General features: G+C 46.6%; 1 long non-coding RNA gene across 1 annotated transcript; it reads left to right on the top strand.

Moving 5' to 3' along the window:
- Positions 1–2,973: 2,973 nt before the first annotated feature.
- LOC140846463 (uncharacterized) lies at positions 2,974–9,436 on the top strand. The gene is made up of 3 exons (XR_012125567.1): positions 2,974–5,144; positions 6,252–6,462; positions 9,312–9,436. It is a non-coding gene; the product is annotated as an uncharacterized lncRNA (long non-coding RNA).
- Positions 9,437–9,823: the final 387 nt, after the last annotated feature.

The following is a 9,823-nucleotide window of genomic DNA, read 5'->3' on the forward strand; positions in this document are numbered from 1 at the left end:
GGATAAGAAGATGAAGAGGCACTATCAAGAGTTTGGATAATGACTTTTTCGGAATGTCTGCTATCTGATGCAACTTGAGAGATCTGGGAATGAGAGGGAACATACTTTCGAGAGATATGAAGGGTACTGTGGGGGGTCGAGGACTCCCCGTAGTAAACTGAGGCTGTGACTCTGGCAGCCCATCGAGAGTCCCAGGGATCTGGGATTGATAAGGAGAATGAGCTGTTGGGATATTTCATGAAACGGTTGGAGGAGTAATACTGTAGGTACTGGAAGTTACCTATGTAGTGAATGGTGCAAGACTAGTAGGGACATCTCCCGTAGGTATCTGGCCATCGCCTGCAATAGGCTTGTTTTTGGTCATAGAGGAAGCAGAGGTAGGGACAATAAGGGTAGCTGCTAGTGAACACTTCAGTGGAGGGAGGAAAGTGGAGGTGTAAAGGCTCAGAGCAGCTTTTCAGAGGGCAGTCTGGTGTGGCAATGAGGGCAGTAACTTTTGTTTGATGCTGTGTGTAAGTCTGTCTGACTTTGAATTGCCATACAAAGGAGGCTGGGGTGGTGGGGAAGACAATAGGAATGAGGAAAAAAAGCGAGAGAGCAGTAAAGGAGGAAAAAGTCATGATTCGGGTATGGATGGCAAAGGGGGTGAACGGGATTTTGGAGGAAAGAGGACAGTAAGGGCAGGAGTCTGGAGGGAGGGAGAGTCTGTAAACTTTTGTAGGTTAAGAGATCTTTTAGGTGATGTGGGGACAGAATGGTAAGGGGCACCCTGAATGTCAGTATATGAGCTTCTTTCTGCAAGAGCTGTCTAGCGGCTAATGCTCATAGGCAGGGGGCCCATCCCTGAACTGTGGGGTCTAATTGCTTGGAGATATAAGCTACTGGGGCAAAGCATATTGGCCTAGGACTCCTAGAGCTTGACTGGACCTCTCATGAATGTATAATGAGAAGGGCTTCGACAAATCAGGAAGACGGAGAGCTGGGGCTTCTACAAGGGCTTGACGGAGCTTAATGAAGGAGTGTCGGGGTGAGGAGGATAATGGTTTTTTAGGGGGGCTTTTGCTGAGGTTGTACAGGGGTCTTGCCAACAGGGTGCAGGGAGAAGTTAGGGATCTACGTTCTAAAATATCTAGCTAGGCTTAGAAAGGGCCTAGAAAGGAAAGGATTTTTGTCTTGGTTTTGGGAATGGGCAGGTCAGAGAGGAGCCATTTTCTGTCTAAGGTAATGGACTTTCTTTGTTGAGATAGAAGGAATCTGAGGTAAGTGATAGGAGGGGAAGAGATTTGAGCTTTGACGGTGGATACTCGGTAACTTCTGGAAGCTAGAAGGTTAAGTAGGGAGGCAGTGTCAAGTTGAGACTGTTCCCACGAGAGACTGCAGAGTAGAAGATTGTCTATGTATTATAAGGTGGACTTGGAGTGATCATGATGAAACTGTTTGAGGTCCTGAGCTAGGACCTGTCTAAAAATATGGGGACTATCTCAGAAGCTTTGTGGCAAAACTGACCAAGTGAGTTGTTTAGAATGTCTTGTGTATGGGTCCGTCCAGGTGAAGATGAAAAAATATTGGGAGCAGGGGTCTAGAGGGATAGAAAAATGGGTCTTTGAGATCTAGGACTGAGAAGTGGGATGCTGAGGCTGTATGGATTTGGAACTAAGGGATGGATAGGGACAATGGCTATGTTGATGAGGCGAAGGTCTTGGACAAGGCGGCAAGATCCGTTGGTTTTTTTAACAGCTAATATGGGGGTATGTCTTTGAGATCTAGGACTGAGAAGTGGGATGCTGAGGCTGTATGGATTTGGAACTAAGGGATGGATAGGGACAATGGCTATGTTGATGAGGCAAAGGTCTTGGACAAGGCGGAAAGATCCGTTGGTTTTTTTAACAGCTAAAATGGGGGTATTAAATGGGGAGTGAGTGGGTCTGCTTGAATGATGGGTTGGAGGCCTATGAGGGCTGAAGTGGTTAGGGGGTATTGGGCCTGACAGATATACTGAGAGGGGTCACATAATTTGATAGAGGCAGGGGGACATAGGGCCACGGAGGGGCTTGTAATGTCCCAAACTTTGGGATTTACAGGGTGTATGAGGGCAGAACCGGAGCTTTCATTGGGTAGAGGGGGGTCGTCGGCTATGAGGGCCATCAGAAAGGGAGTACTGGGGGCTGTGGGAGTGGATATAGTTATGGAAACGTGGAGGAGGGAAAGGATGTCTCGTCCTAGTAAAGGGATGGGACACTGGGGCATAACCAGGAAGGAGTGGGAGAAAGGTATGGGATTGTCTTGGATTGTGCATAAAAGGGTGGGTGAGGGGTTTAATGGGAAAATCTGTTTACCTCCTACTCTGACTATAGGAGTAATGGCTGGTGTGGTAGGGCCCCGGTATTCTCGCAAGACTGAGAAGGTGGCTCCTGTATCTAGGAGGAAGGAGATGGGGTGACCATCTACTGTTAAAGTAACCCTGGGCTCCTGTTTGGTGATGGAAATGGTCGGGCGAGAAGCCCCCGGGCCCCATCAATCTTCTTCTGCCAGCCCCACTACGGCGGGCTTAGGATGGGGGTTGTTCGTCCAGCCTCCCCTTCGGGTGGTTGGGCAATCAGACCCCCAGTGGCCCTTTTTGTGGCATCTGGGGCATGGGGTGGTAGGAGATCTGGGGGAGGGGCACGCCCTTGACCAATGTCCCTCTTTTCTGCACTTGAAACAAGCTCTTGGGGGGGCTTGTTTGTAGAGGGGCGCCCAGGTTGTGGTTTTATCAGCTGGGCCAACATCTGGAAATTGGCCTGATCAGCCTTTTGTTTACGGCATTCTTTCTCCTCCTCCCGGTTATGGAAGACTTTAAAGGCCACTGTTAGGATCTCAGTCTGTGGGGTAGCGGGGCCCTGTTCTAACTTTTTGAGTTTAGCTTTAATGTGGGGGTAGCCTTGAGCTAGGAAGTATGTCATAAGGACATGTCTTCCTTCAGGTGTTTCTGGGTCCAGGCTGGTATACTGTAATAGGGCTTGAGTGAGTCTGTCTAAGAACTCGGAGGGGATTTCATCTCTCTTTTGAATTATGTCTTGGAGCTTTTGAAAATTGACTACTTTACAAGCTGCCCTTTTTCAGACCTGCTATTAAGCAGGAGGCAAAAATATCTCGAGAGTGGAGACTCATGGTGGTTTTATAATTTCAGTGTGGGTCTTGTTCGGGGACAGCAGTGGGGCCAGGGGGATAGGTGGGGTCAGTCCTGTGGGTTTCAGTAGCCTGCATTTGGGCGAAGTCCTAAACTCGTCTACGCTCTTCAGGGAGGAGAGTATTGGCCAGGAGCATGAAAATGTCATGATGTGTGAGGCTGTAAGACTGGAGGGTCTATTGAAACTCCCTGATGTATGTCATGGGATCAGTGGAAAAAGAACTTAGGCGTTTCTCTAGTTAGGCTAAATCTCTTAAGGAGAAAGGGACGTGAACACACACGATGCCTTCGGATTCTGCTACCTCCCGGAGGGGGGCGATAATTTTGGGAGGCTCTCGGGACTGAGTCTGAGGGGGACTGAAGGGTTCTGGCTCAGTCTGTGGGGGAGTGACGCGGTCTAGCCGTGCCTAGTCGAGCAGGTCCTGAAGTGCAGAAGGGGGGCAAAGAAAATAAAGAAAGATAGAATCGGACCCACATGTCACCAGCTAGCAGCCCAGCTGCTTGCCTCTGCTGCTTTAGTTGGGCTTGAACTCATGTCTCTGAGGTTAAGAGTCCCATGCTCTACTGAGCTACAGCAGGGCTCTAGTTAATTGCTTATGGAATGCGTTTTCTATTCCTGCCACATCGGCAAGTGGGGGAAGGGCATAGCTAGAAGCAGGGGCGGTGTTTCTACACATCTTCAAGGTCTCCCTATTTTCAGAGTGAGGAGTCTTGGCAAGATATGTTTTTGTGGACAGATAACTTCTAAGGACTGCACCGGTTGTTCTCTAGCTTGTGCTTTCCCATGCTGCATTCAGACATGGGGGGAGGTGCTTTCCCATTCTCTCTACAAACATGTGAGAAGACAAAGGCGGTCCCTAACAGGGGAGAAACGGGTGATGAGGGCAAAGACGGAGGAGGCCCCTGGGACCTAGTTAAAGGGGGGCTGAAAGGCTCAGGCTTAATCTGCAGGGAATGAAGGTGGAGGAGGTGAGATGGGGGAGGCGATGGTTGGGGAGGAAGGGAGAAGGGCTGTTGTAGGAGAAGAAGGGGAAGGGAGTGAACGGGAGGCTTCTGCGGGGGCGGCAGCTTGCAGGCTAGGAGAACTTGGGAGGGGGCGGGGAGAGGAGGAGGCGGAAATCTTCGATATAGGGAATCTCCTTCCATTTTTTCAGGCGCTGGCAGTAGTTAAAAAGATCGCGAGTGATGTTAGGATCAAGAGTTCCCCCTGCAGGCCATTGGTTTTTATTGTCTAGGGGGTATGTCGGCCAATCTTGGGAGCAATATTTACGGAGAAGTTTTGGTTTTATATCAGGCATCAGGGAGAGGGTAGCCAGATGCTTAAGCAGGCATTCAAGAGGTGAACTTTCAGGGAGGGATGAGGAGGCTCCCATGGCTAAAGGACAGAGAAGGAGACAAACAGGGGAAGACGAACGGAGATCCTCGGACTGGAAGCAGACCACAAGGAGACAAAGGGCGTCCCCGATGATCCTTGGTGGTCTGTGGAAACTCGTACACGAGTCAGAATTTCTTGGGAAGTGTGGGTCGTCACCCAGACTTCCCTAAGAAGGCAGAGTGCCGGAGTCACGAGGTACCTAGCGCTAGGCGTTTTCGGCGGACGGAGCAGAAGGAGGAGGGGGGGAAAAGGGAGCGTTCTCATCCACAAAGGAGTCACCTCACCTCGTTTATGGCTGTTGGAGGGGGGTGCCTGAGAGTCGGCCGCAGCCGTGAAGGCCTGAGGCGGGGATTTATGACTGTCGGAGGAGGGGCCTGAGCGTCCGCCGCAGCCGTAAAGGCTTGAGGCGGGGATTTATGGCTTTTGGAGGAGGGGCCTGAGGGTCCGCCGCAGCCGTGAAGGCCTGAGGCGGGGAGCGTTCCCTCCTCATCCCGGAGCGTCAGGGCCTTGCCGGACGATCACGGTCAATGGCACTGCGATAGCTTGGGGAAGAGTGGCCCACTCCGGGGGGGAAACTTACCTAAAGGCCAGAGAGGAGTGGTGAGTGTGATGAGCCAGCGCCGGAAAAAGAGGACGAGGGCAAGCTGCTGCTGGTGTCGGGGGAAGACGGGGCCCAGTTGGGGTGTCCCGTCTCCTGGGTTTCGGCACCAATGAAAGGAAAGGAGCGATACATAGCAGCAATTCACCGGAGAGTTCCGCTTTATTAGGGAAAGGTGCTGGGTTATATAGGAGGGGGCATGAATTGATTGAGGTGTCACTTCTACGGGGCTGGTGGCTGTTGGCTAGGTGCTGGGATTGGGAGGGGGGCGAGAGGTGATTGGGCTTCAGGTGGTGCTGGCGGGAACTGAGGACCCCCCCCCCCCCCCCCCCCGAAGAGAAGCCGGAAGTTTGCCATCTTACTGGTGGGGACCCTTCAGTATCCACATATAAATCAAGTATAAAAATCAAACGAATATTCATATTTGAACTGATTGTTTATAGTTCATAATGCGTGATCAAAACTGAAAGTTTCTGTGATGACTGCCCTTGTACTGTTCACCATGTAACTTATTCACTATGTAAGAATTTGTTCTCCATGTAAGAACTTGTTCATTATGCTTCAGAAGATTGGAGACTGATGAAAATTAGGCTTGGGGTGGATTAATGATTGTTCATTGAGCATTGACTCCCCTATACAGAATTTTATTGTTGTTAACAACCATTTTATCAATAAATATGAGAGATGCCCTCTCAAAAAAAAAAAAAAAGTACAAACTTACAATTGTAAAATAAATAAGTAACTCGGATGTAATGTATAGCATAAGGAATATAGTCAAAATATTGTAACAACTTTGTATGTTGATAGCTGATAGCTAGAATTATCAAGTATATAAATGTTTTGTCATTGTGTTGTACACCTGAAACTAATGTAATACTGTATGTCAACTACCCTTCAATAAAAAATAATTATCTACAAAAAAAAATTATCATGACTTTAAACTTCTGATTCTACATACCTTTCAGCAGAGATATGGCAGAATGACTAAAAATGCCAGCTTTATATTTAAGAAATCCTGGGTTTAACCCTGACCTGGATTAAATCTGTCCTGAGAAAATCTGTTAACCTCCGAACTCTCTTCTTTCATCCATATGTTGGGGATGACACAGCCACCATTCTGTCACAGGAGGTCATCAGAAGGATGTGACTGCTACTGACTCTTGAGCTGGCCCCAGGCAATGGAGGCTTCCAGCCCCTCCGTGCCCTTGAAACATGCCTTCTGCCCACCTTTACCAGGCTGGGGACTACTTTAAAGGACACAGTCTTGAGAGAGCAGCATGTTGTTGAGAACCTCTAGAAGGCAGGCATGCCTAAAGCCAGGTAAGGCTTCTGTGTAAACTGAGATTCTGTTTGGCTGATGCAGGAATGTCCTATCTTGGGGTGCTCAGGACAAGCCTCCCCTTGCTTATTACACTTACCATCCACCCTTCTGGAGCCTGCTTCTCCTTCAGTCTCTCCCTGCCCTCCCAGGGCCTTTCAGACCTTCACCCCCAAACCCCACGACTCCCAAAGTTGTAAACCAACCCTTTTAGAGTTGTTCTAAGGATGGTGTGAAGCCCTGACCCCAGGGCCAGACAATAAAAGCTTTCAGAAGGTGCTGTGTATTGCCCTCAGGGCTGTTTTCATTTAATTGTCTGAATTTAGCCTCCACAGATGGGACTTATTAGAGCTCTGGTGAGAAATTGACTAACCGTTTTCTGTGGTTTAAAAAGTTGAAAAAAAAATGATCTAATGACTATACAAGAATGTAATACTCTAGAGTGTCAAAAATATTAACAAAATTTAAACAAACTATAAAAAGTTTTTGTAATACATAAAATATTTAATATTTAAAGACACAAATCAATCAACATGAAAAATGTTTAAATCCTGTAAAAGTGCTAAGCAACATCAACAAAAAATTTACCAAAGAAGAAATTTAAATGGCCAAGAAAACAGAAATTTAAAATAAACCTTTTATATTTACCCATGTTACCAAACCCCCAAATCCAAATTTGCCTCATTCAGTCAGCCAGCCTCTGAGCCATGGGTTTAAAGAAGAGAAAGCTTTCTTATCAGACGGGCAGCCTGACAAGAAGGTGGGGGACCTTTCTCAAGTCTGCCTTGTCTCCTTGGGCTGAAGAGTGGGTTCACATACTACGGCAAGGGAGTGTGGAGGTCAGGGCAGAAACCGGAGGAGGCTTGGAGCTTCTCAGGATTGTGGGCCATTCCCAGCACCCTGGCACTGCCTGAGGGCTCTCGGCATGGTGCATGTTGACTCCATGTCTGGAATGAGCTCTGCAACTGAGACGTTATCCATCATCAGCCCCCTCTCCCCACCTCCATCCCCCTTCCTACAATCACCTTCAGAGAAGAGGGCAAAGGACAAGACAAGGTTAATGATCCTTGCAAGGTCCTGCAGCTGTAAGATCATTATGGAGGCAGAACCTAGTGAAGGGGTAAGTGAATAAAGAAATACATGTTTGGGTTTGCCAATAACTGCAGGAATACCTAACAAAACAACAGAATCCTATCTTTTATATATATATTAGCAAGCAAGAAAGATAGGGAGAGAAAGGGAAAAGAATAAGGGAAGGAAGTGTGGGATAAATGGAAGTTTGCACCCAGAATTTCCCTCCCTATTTGTGTATCAGTAGGCCATGGCAGGGCCAGAGCCAGGGCAAGGGGTGGAGAACAAACAGCTTTCTTTCCTCCACTCTGCTCCTGGTATATGACTGGCCTGCTGCTTGCCCATGGGGTTCCTCTCAGAAGGGGTGGGCAGGGGAAGCAAGCGGCCAGCAGCCAGCAGCGGGAAGGGAAGGAGGGGGTTGAGGCAGGTGGTTTGCAAATCCAAGAGAGCTGTGGGCCATAGAATCCCTTTCTCACTCACGACCTGCCTATTCCATCTCCTTCAGTGTCAGCAAACTCATAGGGAACTTGCCCCAGGTGGAGACCTGCCCTCCCCACTGGAGCTACAGGAAGGAAGGAAGGCTCCAGAGAGGGAGGGAGGGAGGGAAGAAAATATTAAGGTGTAGAAATAATACACTTTCAACTAGAGTGACCTATGGCAATACAAATTGAAAGAAGTTTCCTAAAACAATTTTGCAATTCTATGAACAGCTTTATTAAAAGTCATACCTTTTAATAAAGTAGGTGCAATTGTGCAGGAAAAATTCATTAGTCATCTTGAAATAAAGAAGATGAGTTTTATTTGAGCCAGAGCAAGGACTTAGAAGCATGGAAACATGAACTCTTATGGAGAGGAGAAATGTTTCAAGGAGCTCAAGTCTTACAAAGGTTTTTGTATCTTCGGGGAGACAGGCAAGGAAGACAGGGTTTCAGAGCGGCCCTTCTACTCACATAAAGTATGTGATGCCAAGGAAAGTAGGTTGGAGGCAATGTACATCTGGGCGCCAAAGAGCAGTAAGGTGAAGGGCAAGCTTTTTGCTTGTCTTCTGACCTTGAGCAGGAATCTGGACAGCAAAGGAGAAGAGATGTGGTGATGCATACTTTGTTTAGCTTTAACTTGGTTTTAATTAACAAATGGCATTAGAGAGGACAAAAGTTTAAGTTTTCAAGGGTGGCCATTTCGAGACTCCCAGAGTTAATGAAATTTCAACACTTAGGCCTTAGAAATCTTTTTGGTCATTCTTAGTATAGTGGTCAGCTTTTCTTTTTATCTACACAATTCTGGAATTTATCCTGAGGAAATAATAAAAAAATACATATTATTTATACATAACATTTATTTCAGTGTAATTGAAAATAAGGGGAAAAATTAGTAATATACAAATGTTAAACCATTACACTTTATTATATGAAATCATTAACATAATTTAAAAAACATATATAACATCTTAGGAAAATACTTAAGCTAATGCTCAGAAAAACTGTGGGATACAAAAACTGGTGTGATTTTTGGAATTTGGGAGATTCTCATGGAATTTTGTGGTTCCAATTCTGTACATATTTATGTCCACTATATATATATATACACCATATTTTATTGATTCTAAGACAGACATTTTCACCTTTTGAAATTGGAATCCATTTAAAATCAATGATGTCTTAAATGCAGTGAACTACTGTTCATTTATGATACTGTTAGAGGCACTAACAAAGCCTAACTCACTCTATTTTGAATGAAGCTAGGAAGTTAAACCTCTTTCTACATGTTGCTCTCTCACCAGAACTTTCTGAATTTTGGGAATTTTGCCTGGAGCTCCCTGTAAGCCATGGATATGAACATAAGGCAGCAGTGAAGCACACAGCCTCCCTGACCACGGGCAAGTTGCCGTAAGCCACTGATTAACTGCCAGGCCCTGCCTGTCTCCCCTCTGTTCCCCTTTAAAACGCTCTTGCTCTGAATGGCCCTGTGGAGATGGTCTTGGGACACACATCTACAGTCTTCCTGCATCACCAGCTTCATGTGAACAAAGCCATCTTTGCTTTTCACCAACTCTATCTCTCAAGTTTCGAGCTTTTGAGTGATGAGCAGCTAGACTTGTGTTGGGAACTGGGCTATGACCCAGTAACAATACTGTTTTCTCTCAACCACTTGTTGATGGTATTATGGGTAACTTTTCTTCTTTATACTTTATTATTTTCATAAATCCATAATGAATGGATTTTTAGTGTCCTAATAGTATTTAGAAAGTAAAGAAATTGTAAAACATTGACTGCCTGATCGACCACCCTGTGA

The sequence above is a fragment of the Manis javanica genome, chromosome 15, assembly GCF_040802235.1.
Source record: "Manis javanica isolate MJ-LG chromosome 15, MJ_LKY, whole genome shotgun sequence".
NCBI classification, from domain to species: Eukaryota; Metazoa; Chordata; class Mammalia; order Pholidota; family Manidae; genus Manis; species Manis javanica.